The sequence below is a fragment of the Rana temporaria genome, chromosome 9 (genome assembly GCF_905171775.1).
Source record: "Rana temporaria chromosome 9, aRanTem1.1, whole genome shotgun sequence".
NCBI classification, from domain to species: Eukaryota; Metazoa; Chordata; class Amphibia; order Anura; family Ranidae; genus Rana; species Rana temporaria.
The window spans coordinates 35198390-35214868 of NC_053497.1; the positions used below are offsets into that span (position 1 = coordinate 35198390).

General features: G+C 45.3%; 2 protein-coding genes across 2 annotated transcripts in view; both read left to right on the forward strand.

The window, feature by feature from the left end:
• Positions 1-16479, forward strand: part of LOC120913297 (G-protein coupled receptor 4-like) — a 54596-nt gene that overhangs the window by 33492 nt on the left and 4625 nt on the right. The gene's annotated exons all lie outside the window — the stretch shown is intronic.
• LOC120913296 (G-protein coupled receptor 4-like) overlaps positions 1-16479 on the forward strand; it is a 58403-nt gene that overhangs the window by 1070 nt on the left and 40854 nt on the right. The window lies entirely within an intron of this gene.

Sequence of the window (16479 nt, forward strand, 5' to 3'; positions counted from 1 at the left end):
CCCCCCTCCTGTCCACCGCACAGTCCCCCCCTCCTGTCCACCGCACAGTCCCCCCTCCTGTCCACCGCACAGTCCCTCCCCCCTCCACCGCAAGTTGTCCCCCCCTGTCCACCGTACGAACCTCTACGTCCACCATACAGTCCCATCCAATCCATCTTTGATCCAGGGAAAACTGGGTCTCGTGCTCATGGCATCATGGCACCCCAAGAGTTCTTACTATTTTGCAAAATGCCAACGATCGCATCCAGATTACCATTTTGCATAAATAAGTTAAAAGAATGCTCACAAATTGTATGCATGGGTACCTGGCATAAATTATTGGGGCCGTAGAAATGCATAATATTATTATTTATAATATTTCATGTGAGTTTTGCCAACGGGAATGACCCTGGCAATAATAATGGAGTAGTGAGGGCAGTAAACACTTGGTTCACATATGCGAATTGGAATGCATTTTGAGCCACATCCGATTCGCATGACGTGAACCAAACCAGCTTTTGATGGAGCCAGTTCACATATGTCCGGCCTGGTCGCAGTCCGTTTTTTTTAAAGAGTCCTATACGATGTTCAGTCCAGTTCAGGTGCGATTTCAAGTAAATATGCACCTGAACCAGTGAACAAAACCGATCCACAGTCCTTTTTAAAAACTGCGCTAAAACAGCAGATATATATATATATATATATATATATATATATATATATATATATATATATATATATATATATATATATATATATATATATATATATATATATATATATATATATATATATATATTGTGACCAAGCGCAAGGCAAGTTTGTACGCGTCCTGTGTAGGGCAGCCCATTCCCCGACTTTTTCCCAAAAACTTGCTGCACCAAACCGCATGGCGCTGCGTCACCATTCAGTTTGGCATACTTTTGCAGTTGCGTGGGGGTACCATTAACAATTACTGGCATTGCCGCAAGCCTTCTAAAGGGCAGCATATTTCTGTGTATCAGGAAAGCGTGTGTGTTCACGGCAGGCATAGAAGTGAACCCAGCCTCATTTTTGTTGGTAGACTATTAGGCCCAGTTTACACTATGAATTGCACAGGAACACACTGCTCATGCGATTCTGTGCGGTGCGATTTGAGCCAAAATCACACCGCATCACTGTGATGTGGTGCAAGCAAACACGCTGCGTTTGCGACCTGCGTTTGGGGTGTCCTTCACATTGACACCCCCACATGCTGTCCAGTGCGTTTTTCTGCATCTGGAAACGCTTTAAAAAACGCAATAAAAACGTGCATACAAAAAAGCATCCGGAACAGATTTGGAGTGCGTTTTTTGTGGCGTGAACCAGCCCTTAAAGTGAACATTCCTGCACCTGTTTAGAATTTCTCATATTGGGTATTATGCTAACATTTAGTGCGATTAGCAGACGGATTAGGTTATAGAACGTTTACAGTAGTCAACAATAAGAGACAGCCTGCAATATCCTTTAACGGAACGACAAGACGGGGGCCGGGTCTTTAAAGGAACCATATAGGCTGATGTCTAGGGTGACAGATTTTGGGGGAAGGGGCAGATCTCTGTTTGTTCCACCATGTGCACACATGATCGAGCATTTTAGTCAACAACATTCACACTTGGGTGGGAAAGGCAGCCAAGAATGTGCTTCCTTACACTGCCTACTGAAAGGGGGAGGGTGCAGTAATAACTGGACAAGTTTTTCACAATTCTCCAGTTACGCTGTGGTATAGATGGATCGAAATTTGTCCGGTTCAGCAGGGACCTATCAGCTTTCGGGCCATAGCATGCAAGTCTGAAGAATTGTTGGTCTACAGTTGTGCTCATAAGTTTACATACCCTGGCAGAATTTATGGTTTATTGCCAATTTTTCAGAGAATAACACAAACCGTTTTCTTTCACTCGTGGTTAGTGTTTGGATGAAGCCATTTATTATCAATCAACTGTGTTTACTCTTTTTAAATCATAATGGCAACAGAAACTACCCAAATGACCCTAATCAAAAGTTTACATACCCCAGTTCTTAATACCGTGTATTGCCCCTTTAACATCAATGACACCTTGAAGTCTTTTGTGGTATGTGTGGGTGAGGCTCTTTATCTTCTCAGATGGTAAAGCTGCTCATTCCTCTTGTGGGAAAAAGCCTCCAGTTCCTGTAAATTCTTGGGCTGTCTTGCATGAACGGCACATTTTGAGATCTCCCCAGAGGGGCTCAATGATATTGAGGTCAGGAGACGGAAATGGCCACTCCAGAACCTTCACTTTATTCTGCTGTAGCCAATGACGGGTTGACTTGGCCTTGTGTTTTGGATCATTGTCATGTTGGAATGTTCAAGTACGTCCCATGGGCAGCTTCCTGGCTGATGAATGGAAATGTTCCTCCAGTATTTTTTTGATAACATATTGCATTTAACTTGCCAACAATTTTGACCAAATTTCCTGTGCCTTTGTAGCTCACACAACATCGGTGATCCACCTCCGTGTTTCACAGTAGCAATGGTGTACCTTTCATCATAGGCCTTGTTGTCTCCTCTCCAAATGTAGTGTTTATGGTTGTGAGCAAGAAGCTCAATTTTGATCTCACTCCAAATGACTTTGTGCCAGAAGGTTTTAGGCTTGTCTCTGTGCTGTTTGGCGTATTGTAAGCAGATACTTTGTGGCATTTGCGTAGTAATGGCTTTCTTCTGGCGACTCGACCATGCAGCCCATCTTTCTTCAAGTGCCTCCTATTGCATCTTGAAACCTGTATCTCGCCTGAAGTTTAGTTGTGGGTTTTTCTTTGCATCCTGAACAATTTTCCTGGCAGTTGTGGCTGAAATTTTAGTTGGTCTACCTGACCGTGGTTTGGTTTCAACAGAACCCTCGTTTTCCAATTCTTGATTAGAGTTTGAACACTGCTGATTGGCATTCTCAATTCCTTGGATATCTTTTTATATCCCTTTCCTGTTTCATACAGTTCATCTACCTTTTCCCACATATTCTTTGACAATTTTCCCCATGACTCAGAATCCAGAAACATCAAAACAGCACTGGATGAAAAATTCAAGGGTCTGTCAGGAGTCCAGAAACGCATTGACCTTTTATACACACACACTAATTACAAGCAAACGGATCACAGGTGAGGATGGTTACCTTTTAATAGCCTTTTAAACCCCTTTATGTCAACTTGTGTGCATGTTATCAGGCCAAAATCACCAGGGTATGTAAACTTTTGATCAGGGTCATTTGGGTAGTTTCTGTTGTCATTATGATTTAAAAAGAGTAAATACCGTTGATTGATGATAAATAGTTTCAGACAAACACTAACCATGAGTGAAAGAAATGTTTTTGTGTTATCATTCATATTCTCAGAAAAATGGCCATGAAATTCTGCCAGGGTATGTAAACTTATGAGCAAAAATGTATATAGGGATATTCATGTGTGATTAATGACATAAAGGGCACATGTTCTATTCAATATCTATAGTTACCAATAATTCCTTCCCTCTTCTCTAAATCTCAGTACATCTTGCTAATAACATACTATTGAATAACTTATTGCATAACTTAATAATTTCCCAACTAGTACAGCGAAACCGCAATCGCTTGTTGCAGTTGATAAATCACAATAATAATGGAGTATAACCGCCACTTAAAACTGAGTAAACTACACGCTTACTTAGCAAGCATGGTTTGGCCAAAATCCGCGTTATAGTCTTAAGCCCTCATTCACACCTAGGCGACAAAACGCCTGAAGCGCGACGCCTGTGCCGCTGGAGGGGAGAATTTCCATTGATGTCTATGAGATGGTTCACATCTCATAGACGCCGTACGCCTGCCGCCTGAAAACAAGTCCCGGACCCTTTTTTTCAGGCGGCATTGGCGTTCGGCCATAGACATCAATGTAAATTCTTTGTGAAAAAAAAAGTTAACTAATCGCGGCAAAATACGCCGCGTACGCGGCGTTACAATGTGAATGGAGCCTAATTCATCAACCATCATAAAATCAGCTGGACACCCACAATTGTTCTGTTCAAACTGCCGTAACTTAGGATCTGACTTGTGAGACCTCAAGTCGCATGCCATGTCAAATTTAATGTTGGGCCCCTTTTACATGGTAGACGAGAGATTCCCCGCTGAGCAGGCGGTTGACAGGTCTGTGTTCATTCCGCTATGCAGAGCGGACACGGGCACAGTCCCTCTCTCCAATTGGGGCAATTGGATGGAAAACGGACTGCCTGTATAATGTTGCATTGGAAATGTCCCCCCCCCCCCCCAAAAAAAAAAACATTGGTGTAACTGGTTACCTAAACCACTTCCTCTTAGATTTCAAAAACTGCCACTTCTCCTTTCTAACCGCCAGCAAGTGTCTCAGATTGCGAGGTCAGACAAGGGGAAGAATTTGTGCATCCACCGACACCAGTGAATCATATGAATTTTGCCCACCCTCATGATATGTCTGCTCCTGGGCACAATATGCAGGCCACACAGTAAGTGCCTTGGGGCCATGTTCAGGTTTTAAGTTGAGCATCCTAAAAGAATGTTTTTGTTCCAAAACCTTTCACACGGTCAGAGACAAAAGTTGGAATAATTTTGTACACTGCTGCTGGTAAACTGACTTCTTGAGAGCCGTTGGGCGTCTTTTTAGCAGCAGCTTGCATGCCATTGCTGAGCCTATCATCTATCTTCTAAGACCCCCAGGTCCTTTTCCATCCTTGTAAATGTGGTAATTTGCATTTAGCCGCGTTTCGTTTACAGGCATTTTTTAATTTTTGACTGGGAAAAAAAAAGCTTCCAAACGCGACAAAACTGACGTTTTTACACGTTGCTTGCTATCTGTCTAGGTAAATCGTTCCGAAAAACGTCCGTGTACATTAAGTCTAATGTTTGTAGGCACAGGGCTGTACTGGGACACAAATTTAGCCCTGGACATCATCCAGACTGGCCCACTTTGACAGGTCTCACCCATGGCTGCCGGAAACTCCCTCACCCCCCCCCCCCCACCCAGCCACCCAAGCCCCCTCTCCCCCTTTACTAGCCGTTCTACTTTATTAGAGTAGAACGGCTGGTACTGGTACTTTTATAGGCAGTACCAGTGGGGAAGTTGGACATTATTTCACCCGGGGCAAAGGATCAGTTTGGTGCCCCCCCTTATGGGACAAGATTAGGAAGAGGTGAGAAACTCCCTGTCCCCTCCCCAATGCTCCTCTGTCGTCGTCCCTGCTTTTTTGTTCCCCCCCCCAGGTGAGCGCTGCGGGGAGGTAGAGGAGGTGAGTGCTGCGGGAAGGGAGAGACAGAGGAGCGGAGGGGGATGGCGGTTCGTTGTCACTGAAGCCGGCCCGCTGAGCCATCGGCCCACCGGGAAACTCCCTGTAGTCCCAATGGCCAGTCCATCCCTGTGTAGGCACGACCTTCATCTACTTTGGGCTTAAACTGCTAGAAAGAGAACTTGCCACATTGTACCTATAGCCAAAAACCTAAAACAAAAATGTCTTTTGACTGGCCATACACTGTGATGTTCGTCAGCCAATCAGCTTAGCCTCTCCATGCTTTGCTTGATAATTGCAGAGAATATGGTATTTGGCATCAATGATCCTTAGGTGGGGTGTTGTTTTGAATAGAGTCGAACACGTTTCCATCGTGCTGGAAATTATTTGGAGACACACCTTTTGGTAATTTTTTTTTTTTTTTTTTTTGATCTATAACAAGGTAAAAGCGGATAAATATCTGAATTACAAACATATAACTGCATATGACATGTTCCTAGAAAAGGTACCTCAACAAATAACATACATCAGTTTTGGATTGGCATACTACATCAACCCTCCGTGATTCTCTTTTTCACTATAAGGCTGACCATAGATTATGCAATTTTTCCTTCCTTTTAACTAGGGTTGTCCCACTACCACTATTTTAAGACCGAGTACAAGTACCGATACTTTTTTTCAAGTACTCGCCGATACCAAACTTTTTTTTAATCTCATGTGACAGCGGCACATGTGTCAGTAGTGTTTTTTTTTTTTTTTTTTTATCTTTAACAATTTGTTTTTGGTGAGATATCAGGGGTCTTAACAGACCTCTGACATCTCCCCTCTGAGACAGAGAAAGAGACTGAGGACACATGTTCCCCAGTCCCTTTCTCAGCAGCATCAGCTGCGCTGAAAATGAATGGAGTGAAGACATCCGCTTCTCTTCATTCATAAACTGAAACATTGTAATCACAGTTTACAATGTTTCAGTTATGTGAATAGACAGAGTCGGTGATCACTGACTCTGTCCATTCGGAGCAGTAAGGAGACGGATTTACTGGCTCCTACCCCGCTTTCCATCCTGACAGTTCCAGGGGGTGGAGGAGGAGCACGGAGGGAAAGAGAAACACGGGGGGGGGGGGGGGACACGGAGGGATACACAGAGGGAGAGAGAAACACGGCGGGGGACACAGAGGGATACACGGAGGGAGAGAGAAACACACGGGGGGGACACGGAGGGATACACGGAGGGAGAGAGAAACACGGCGGAGGACACGGAGGGATACACTGAGGGAGAGAGAAACACGGGGGGACACGGAGGGAGAGAGGGACATGGAGGGAGGGAGACTGCAGCAAAACGGAGGGGGGCTGGAGGAGGACACGGGACAGTCAGCGGTGATCGTGTGTGGGGGAGTTGCAAGCACCAATCACCACTGATTTTAAAGCAGCTGAAAGCTGGGGGGGGGGAGGGGAGAGAAGCAAAGAAATTACTTTTAAATCTATACAGCGGTAATCGGTGCTTGTAACTTCCCCATGCACTGATCACCGCTGACAGTACAAGTATCGGGTGAAGCATCGGGAGCATTTGCCCGAGTACAAGTACTCGGGCAAATGCTTGGTATCGGTACCGATACTAGTATCGGTATCGGGACAACCCTACTTTTAACCATGGGTTAAAGGAAAGAGAAAAATGTTTGAGTACCCCATAAACAGTCAGTGGTGATAGGGAAATCCCTCCTGCTGCGCTATTGTATTGTGGGGAGGTCTTCCTGCCTTCCATAATACAATGGTCACTGCTGGCGGCTATAGCTGCCTGCAGGAATCACACTAAATTAAAAAAAAAAAAATGGACAGGCTGGATTGTACTGAAATCGATTTGATAAATTGTCTTTAGTACAATTCAGAACCAGCTGAATTTCGATCCGTATATGGCTGGCTTGCCGTACATGCTGAGCAGTGCCATTATTTGTAGTCCCCGTCATCAGAACACAGTAGTGCAGCAGAGTGTGTGTGTGCTAACCTATCTGATTTAAGATCCGCCGCCGCAAGTTTTTGAGGCAAGTGGGTAATTCACAAAGCACTTGCCTCAAAACTTGCGGCGGCGTATCGTAAATCCCCCGGCAAGCTCTTTTGTGAATCGACTTACGCAAACGACGTAAAAATTCAAAACTCGGCGCGGGAACGAAGGCCATACTTGACATTGGCTGCGCCTCATAGACCCAAACGACGTAAAGAAAAAGCGGCGGTCGTTTGTTTCTGAATCGGCGTATCTCCTCATTTGCATATTTGTTGCGTAAATAAACCGAAACGCCACCTAGCAGCCGGCCTGGAATTGCAGCCTAAGATTCGACAGTGTAACACAGTTACACCTGTCGGATTTTAGGCTTATCTATGCGTAACTGATTCTATGAATCGGTCGCATAGATATGACCGACGAAACTTGGGAGATACACCGTCGTATCTCCTATGTGAATCTGGCCCATACACTCTATCCAGGATTAGATGGTGTATTGTATTATATTATATTATATATATCACTTCTATGTTAATAATTCTTTACTTACACCTGCTTTATTCAATTCTGCATGGGGTCGCCATGTTTTGATTTGTGGAAGATGAAGCCCACGCATTTCTCATGTAACCATATAGAAGCTGTGTCCCTACCTTCGCTACATAAAAGCCACCGCAGAAATTCCTTTAGCAGGTTGTTGTTTTTCTAGTAACAACTTGCAAGAGCTTGGATCTCGTGACTTTTAATGTCTGGGCTGTGGTTGGAATCGGGAAGTGCTATGCAATTACTTATTACACCCGTTTACTGCTTCATTTTAATGCGTTTAAAGCAACCATCCCTGTTTTATTTATGTCAGCAGCGTAGTAGGATCAAAGGGACATGTGTCATCCAGACTGTGCTGTGTGATGTAGATAATGTGTGTAGCAAGGTCCCAGGCCTCCGTCAGTCTAATGAGAACTTCCAGGGCCAGAGATGGATGACATCCTTCTGTATGTGGTGTGTTGTGAGGCATGGTGTGTGTAAAGTTATTGGGCGCCAGACAATTCTTGAATGCAAAAGTTTATTTTCCTCTTAACAAACTTTTGGGGGAGAGAGGGTTATGGCCAGAACACCCTTAAAGGGGTGTTCCGCCTAAAAAAAAAAAAATTAAAAGTCAGCAGCTACAAATACTGCAGCTGCTGACTATTAATAATCGGACACTCACCTGTCCCAGGGTCCAGCTGATGCGGGGGAACGAAGCCCATATCGTCTCCCCCTCCTCTCCGCGGCGCCGCCATTGTCACTGTGAGCGCCCGGCTGTGGCTTCACAGCTGGGCATGCACAGTGAGCCGCGCTGCACACCACGATTGGCACCCAGTGAAGTTTCCCCAATTCTTCATCGTCCCCGGTTAGTGAGAATACTGCTCCGGTACTTGCTTCAGCTACTCACTGTGGTCCCTGGTAATCAGGTGGTTGGTCCCTTAGTGGCGACAGCTTCCCTTCTATCTCTGACCACAACAGGTTCTGCGGCCGGCAGAACCGTCACTTTTGGTTGGACTGCAAGCTACAATCTGAACCCTGCGCTGCTCTTTCTTGCTTCTGGATATTCCCTCAGACAGCCTGATAGGCCCAATCTCCGGCCTAGCAGCAATACAACACGCGTCTACCCAGACACCCATCCAGGTGGCACAGAAAGCAGATCACCCAAATATATAGGCTCTCCCAGCAGGCCAAGGGATTCAAGAAAACCCCTGCCCCTCAGCTGGGATACCCCATATACTCATAACCTGGTCTGCATTGCCCTTCTCGTATCTGGTACCACCAAGTACCCGGCCCCCTAGTGGTAGAAGAGAAAAGTGCAACAAGGCCAAACTTGGGGAAAAATCAACAATCTAACAATCAACCAGGATAAATTTTTGAGGGGCAATCCTGCCTAAACACCAGGGTGCTACATGTGCATGGCCTTTCATTGTGCACAGTGGTGCAAGCAAAGCAGGAAACGTGTACTATTGATAACCGCACAACATAAGCTAATGCTGGTCATAGATGTTCACATCTTAAAGTGGTTGTAAACCTCAGACACAAAATATGAACAAAGAACTAAGTGTCTTTTCTGTCTGCTGCTTCATTCCTCTGCTATCGGCATGATCACTTCTGACAAGTTTTCGTGATGCCGAGAGGCTGAGTTTAGTGCAAATTGGAAGAAATTCTGGACAGCCGCACTCCAAAAGTTTTTACCTTTATTCAAAAAATGGATTAAAAAATACATGCCGCAGCAGATCAGAACGGACAGAAGAGCTGACGCATTTCACACTAACAAACGGTGCTTAGTTATAGCTGAGCCAGACGTCGGTCTAGGGATCTGACGGCTCCCGACTCCATGGTCATGATGACGCCGTACCTAGACAGACTGCTGGGACGTCAGCAGAGAGCAGGTATCAGCCCGCTCTCTGCTGAAAACAGGGCACAGGCGTGCAAAACGAACTGCACTCCTGTGATCTACAGGAGAAGTACAGCCAAACGAGCTTCAGCTGTACTTTTAGAGCCGACAGTCGACTTTCTTGTAAAAGCAATTCTAGTGGCTAACTAGCTGATGGAATTCTTTTACAAGCAGCGGGAGGGGATGTGGCTTTATCGGGGTCTCCCGTCCCATTTGGAGTTCTGATCGACCAGCCGGCACTGCCACCGGCTAATCGGAGCTGAACCATGACTGGATCGACTTTGTCCAGCTCTGTGAAATGGTAACCCGGAAATTATGACCTGACCTGGATGCAAACTGCACCATTTTCAAAAATGAAAAGTATTCGATCACACCAATCTTGGTGTTTTTTAAATGCTTTTAAGAGCAGAGAAAGGATCTGGGGTCTTATAAACCCCCAGATCTCTCCGTAAAGAGTACCTGTCACATGCCTAGGGGATGTTTACATTCCTTGTGACAGCAAGAAAAGTGACAGTGTAAACCGTGCAACAGTGTAAATCTCTAAAGTGGTAACCAGTAAAGGCTTTTAAACCCTATGGATAGTAAAATTTAGGTAATTTATTGCCGTTTGTATGGGCTTGCGCAATTTAAAAGCGTGAAATGTTAGAATAGGTACCAATCTTTTTATATTTTACCAAAAACCTAGAAAAAAAATGTTCCCAAAAAATTGCTGTGCAATTACTGTGTGACACAAAAAAACAAAACCAATGCAAAACCCATCAATTTATTCTCTAGGGCCTCTTCTTCTCCAAAAAAATAAATGTTTTGGGGGTTCTAAAATGTTATAGAAAAAAATACAGATTTTTTTTCTTGTGAACAAAAAGTGCCAGAAAAGGCCCGGGGGTCAGGTGGTTACAGTATAACTAAAGACAGTGGCCCAGATTCTCAAAGGAGATACGACAGCGTATCTCCAGATATGCCATCGTATCTCCAGATATGCCATCGTATCTCCAGATATGCCATCGTATCTCCCAGATATGCCATCGTATCTCCAGATATGCCATCGTATCTCCAGATATGCCATCGTATCTCCAGATATGCCATCGTATCTCCAGATATGCCATCGTATCTCCAGATATGCCATCGTATCTCCAGATATGCCATCGTATCTCCAGATATGCCATCGTATCTCCAGATATGCCATCGTATCTCCAGATATGCCATCGTATCTCCAGATATGCCATCGTATCTCCAGATATGCCATCGTATCTCCAGATATGCCATCGTATCTCCAGATACGCCATCGTATCTCTGAGTCTGAGCGGTCGTATCTATATGCCTGATTCTTAGAATCAGTTACGCATAGATATCTATTAGATCCGACCGGCGTAAGTCTCTTACGCCGTCGGATCTTAACTGCATATTTACGCTGGCCGCTAGGGGCGTGTACGCTGATTTACGCCTAGAAATATGTAAATCAGCTAGATACGCAAATTCATGAATGTACGCCCGGCCGACGCAGTACAGATACGCCGTTTACGTTAGGCTTTTCCCGGCGTAAAGTTACCCCTGCTATATGAGGCGTACATGAGGCGTACCAATGTTAAGTATGGACGTCGTTCCCATGTCGAATTTTGAAAATTTTACGTTGTTTGCGTAAGTCGTCCGTGAATGGGGCTGGACGTAATTTACGTTCACGTCGAAACCAATACGTCCTTGCGGCGTACTTTGGAGCAATGCACACTGGGATATTCCACGGACGGCGCATGCGCCATTAGTGAAAAACGTCAATCACGTCGGGTCACAAGTTATTTACATAAAACACGCCCCCCTGTTCCACATTTGAATTAGACGGGCTTACGCCGGCCTATTTACGCTACGCCGCCGCAAATTACGGAGCAAGTGCTTTGAGAATACTGCACTTGCCCGTCTAAGTTGCGGAGGCGTAACGTAAATAGGATACGTTATGCCCGCACAAAGATACGCCGATCTACGTGAATCTGGGCCAGTATTTCTTTCTTTAATTTTTTTTTGGAGAGGGATTAGAACATCTATCCTCCTTCTTTTTTTTTTTTTTGCTGTCTGTGCCCCCATTATGGAGATTCACCCTCCTCCTATTTTTCTTATTTACCATTATCACCGAGCATGAAAGTGCAGGGAAATTTGGGGTTGTCACCAGAACAGGAATAATAATGGAGACAGAAGTTCTGGTGATGACCAGGGGTTCCCTCACTCTTGTGTTGCCTTAGGTTGTACTTTTAAGATCCATATCCTCATGGTAATGCTTTGTGAATAGAGCCTATTGTCTTTCTTTTTATACAGCAGACAGTTAAAGCTGATAATTGGTTGCTATGGATTACATTACACTAATTCTATTTTTTCTAAAACAAGTACCTATTGGTACTTGAATATTTGGGAAAAAATAAGACCAGTGTACCGGAATGTGTCCCATCCTCCCCAAATTCCCACTGAGATGGCGACGATAGAATGGGGTTTTCTACTTGGCTAAACACTCATTATTACGGGACTATCTAGTTCTTTTGTTGTGTCTTCTATTCTGTCCATCACCAAACGCATTCCATCAAGCAATTTGACTTCTGTATTGTCCCTGCAAAAAAAACACCACCCACACTTCCATGGACAATGACACAATGCAACTGTGTATAGACCTAGTTTGAAAGTTTTTGGTAGAGAGGGAACTAGTGGTTTTCAAACGGTCTTTAAAGTAGAACTCCACCCTAACACTAAAATTCCTCACTGAATGCACAGGGTCCTAAATGTGAGTTGCATTCAATATAGCGTGCAACCACAACATATTTCAGCCTGATCTGTGCCTCCTCCTGGGCACACCATAATGCAGGGATTGGATGCACAGGGCCTAAATGCTTGGTGCGCATGTGGCCGAGCATTATTATTATGTTTTTTTTTGTTTTTTTAATAAGCACAAACATAAAAGCGCAGCCGATCCTGACTGTAGCTGTGGCAGGGATTTTCACAAACATGGTCACCAACCTGGAAGTGCACTTAATAAGCCAAGCGGTGGTTCTGCCTGAATGAGCTTTCTGAATGGTTCTTAATTTGGGTTACAGCCAGGATCCGCAGCCAGACTCACCTTGGACGTGGTATTGAGAAAACTGTGGCCAAAGCTTTTCTGGTCTTCTCTTCCGGGTCACAAGAGTACACTTCCCTTTGCTCTCCTGTGACCCAGAATTAGCCGAAAGCAGGTCAAAACACACCGTCAGCTGACATCACGGCAGCACCAGGCGCCTCTGTGACGGAATCCACACAGCTGCCTGATTAATGACTGGCACTGGTTTTCAGTATGCGGCTGAGATCCGAAACCAGCTGCGATCACTCCCTCCCCCAGCCCTTGTGAAAAAAGACGAGTCGTCTATGGCCAGCCTTGGGCCCCATTCACACCTTAACATAGTGGGAACACGCATTTATTTAGCGCCTTTAGGCTAGGGTGACCAGACATCCCCAGTTTCAGGGGAGAGTCCGCTGATTGAGGACTCTGTCCCCGGACCAAGTCTGTCCCTGGTTTTGTCCCCCAGATTGGATTTAATAGGGGGCAGGGGCAATTTCAAAGACAGTTAGTGCAGAATTAAAATAAAAAAATCTGAATTGCACCCCCCTGCTCTGCCGTGCCTACTAGCTTAGGGGGGTGTATTTTTTCCATTATCTGTGCCCCTTTCTGATGATCATGTGCTGGTCGGAGCGGAGGGAATATTTCTTCAGTTCCGGGCGCATGCCCATTCAGCTTCGCTCGCATGTTCTTCTGCCTTGGCTCAAGTCTTGGCCAGCCACCTGCCTATCTCCTTGCCTTCCCTGGCGGAGTGATCTTTCTCCGCTGCTCACCCAGTAGTAGCTGGGGCTCGAAGAGTAAGACTTGAGAGGCTGTGAGGCGGGCGGCGGCGACGGGCAGAGAGTCGCTGATTGTTGCCATTACTAGTAAAGAAAAAATATGTCCCCGGATTTCATTTTAAAAATCTGGTCACCTTACTTTAGGCTGAGTTTCCCCACATCCAATTTGCATGTCAGGAGATTGTGACCGGCTCTCTATGGAGCTGGTTCACACATCTCCGGAGCGGCTCCGGTGTGAATTTCGCAGGAGTCGTGTGCATCTTCTGGTCCGTATGAGATCGGACCTGAAACGGTGAACAAGGACGCACCGGACCCCTGCTGTGAGCCACTCTGTGCTGCAGTGTGAACCCAGTCTTAAGCACTTAAGCCCCGGACCAATATGCTGCCTAAAGACCCAAGGGGTTTTTACAGTTCGGGACTGCGTCGCTTTAACAGACAATTGCGCGGTCGTGCGACGTGGCTCCCAAACAAAATTGGCGTCCTTCTTTCCCCACAAATAGAGCTTGCTTTTGGTGGTATTTGATGACCTCTGCGGTTTTTATTTTTTGCGCTATAAACAAAAATAGAGCGACAATTTTGAAAAAAATTCAATATTTTTTACTTTTTGCTATAATAAATATCCCCCAAAAACATATATAAAAAAAAATTTCCCTCAGTTTAGGCCGATACGTATTCTTCTACCTATTTTTGGTAAAAAAAAATCGAAATAATCGTTTATCGGTTGGTTTGCGCAAAATTTATAGCGTTTACAAAATAGGGGATAGTTTTATTGCATTTTTATTTATTTTATTTTTTTTACTACTAATAGCGGTGATTAGCGATTTGTTTCGTGACTGCGACATTATGGCGGACCCCTTCGGACAATTTTGACACATTTTTGGGACCATTGTCATTTTCACAGCAAAAAATGCATTTAAATTGCATTCTTTATTGTGAAAATGACAGTTGCAGTTTGGGAGTTAAACACAGGGGGCGCTGTAACATTTAGTGTTCACTTAGTGTGTGTTTACTACTGTAGGAGGGTGTGGCTGTAGGACTGACATCATCGATCGAGTCTCCCCTATAAAAGGGATCACTCGATCGATGCACCGCCATAGTGAAGCACGGGGAAGCCGTGTTTACACACGGCTCTCCCCGTTCTTCAGCTCCGGGGAGCGATCGCGACGGAGCGGCTAAAAACAAATAGCCGCACCGTCGTCCCGGATCACTCCCCGAGGCTTACCGACCGCCGCATGTAGCGGGGGGGGGGGGGGTCCTGATCGGACCCCCCACCTACGTTAAAGCAGAGCACGTACAGGTACGTTGATGTGCCTGTCCGTGCCATTCTGCTGACGTATATCTACATGAGGAGGTCGGCAAGTGGTTAATATGCATCACGCCCAGGGCAGCCGTTCACTTCAATGGGCTGCTCCAAACATGTGACAAATGCCCCGAAGTAGCTGCTTTTTGGTCATGGAGTGTGCACGTTTTGGCACATTTGGAAGGTTGATGACTGTGTGGCAAAATACGCATTTGCTACCTGCACTTGGGGTGCCATTAACAGTGAATGGCACTGCAAGCTTAACCCGTGATTTGTGGCACTTTTCCAAAACGCATGGCAAAATGCACAATCTTGTGTGTTTTGTGGTGCGTGTAGCAAACGTGCAGGTGTGAATGCAGCCTTGGAGATTTCCAGAAGGAAGATGTTCCACTTAGCCGTAAATCCGGGCTGACGTTGCAGAATGGCTGCCCTTTGAGTACAAATGACAGGTTCCTAGAACAGATTGTTTAATGGCCGGTCCTGTTGGGGCACGTGTTCATATTCTATCATAATGAAGTCTCCTGTACCTGACAGACATTGAGCTGCTTCTCCCAGTCATCACACAAGTGCTGATATTTGTGTGCTGGCTCTGGACATGGCAACCAATAATGGTGGAGGAAATTGGGTACTTCAGAAGGTTTATGCTGAGGTTGGAAAATTCCATATCATTTAGGGCTCCATGGAACATAGAGTCATTTGTGTACTTAACTCTTCTCCCTCCCAAAGAAAGCAATAAAGCCATTGTGTAGAGGCTGCAAGGAATTATGAACGAGAGGGGGCTGGCGGTGTTTTCACAATGGGCTCCTTTTAGTGTTTGCTTGTGAAATTGCTTAAAACCCTTATCACAGGTCTTGCAGAATCTCTGTAAACAAGAAAAAGGTCTCTTTTTCTGAACATGCGAAACACCTTATCTGGAAGCCATTCCCTATAGACTTGTATAGCCAATACATAACGGGTTTCTAGTGACATGGGGGGGGGGGGGGGGGATTGTTTACTATGTAGAGCCATACCATATTCTGTGTGCTTCAGTTTAAGTAAATGTCCCCCCCTCCCCCCCACTGGGGTGATTATTATCTGATTGCAGCAATTGTGAATTGAATTTTAGGCCCCTTTCAGACTGAGGCAGGAGCTGCGGTGGCGGTATAACGCCGCTAAAAATAGCGGCGCTATACCGCCGGAATTGCCGCGGGTATCAGCCGCTAGCGGTGCGGTATTAACCCCCGCTATCGGCCGATAAAGAGTTAATATCGCCCGCAATGCGCCTCTATAGAGGCGCATTGCGGGCGGTATTGCCGCGGTTCCCATTGTTTTCAATGGGAAGGAGCGGTGAAGGAGCGGTATACATGCCGCTCCTCTCACCGCTCCAAAGATGCTGCTGACAGGAGATTTTTTTGTCTCCCGCCAGCGCATCGCCTCAGTGTGAAAGCCCTCGGGCTTTCACATTGAGTCTGCAGTGCAGGAGTTTTTCAGGCGGGATAGCAGCGCTATTTTTAGCGCTTTACCGCCTGAAAAACTCCTCAATGTGAAAGGGGCCTTAGTGCTTATGGGTACCTCACAAGTAGACATGTGCACTGCCCAAAAAATCTTTTTTTTCGTTTGTTATTTTCGTTTTTTTTCGGAAATTCAGGAAATGAATGAAACAAAAACGAATTTTTTATTTTTATTTTAGTTTTTCTTTTTTCGCA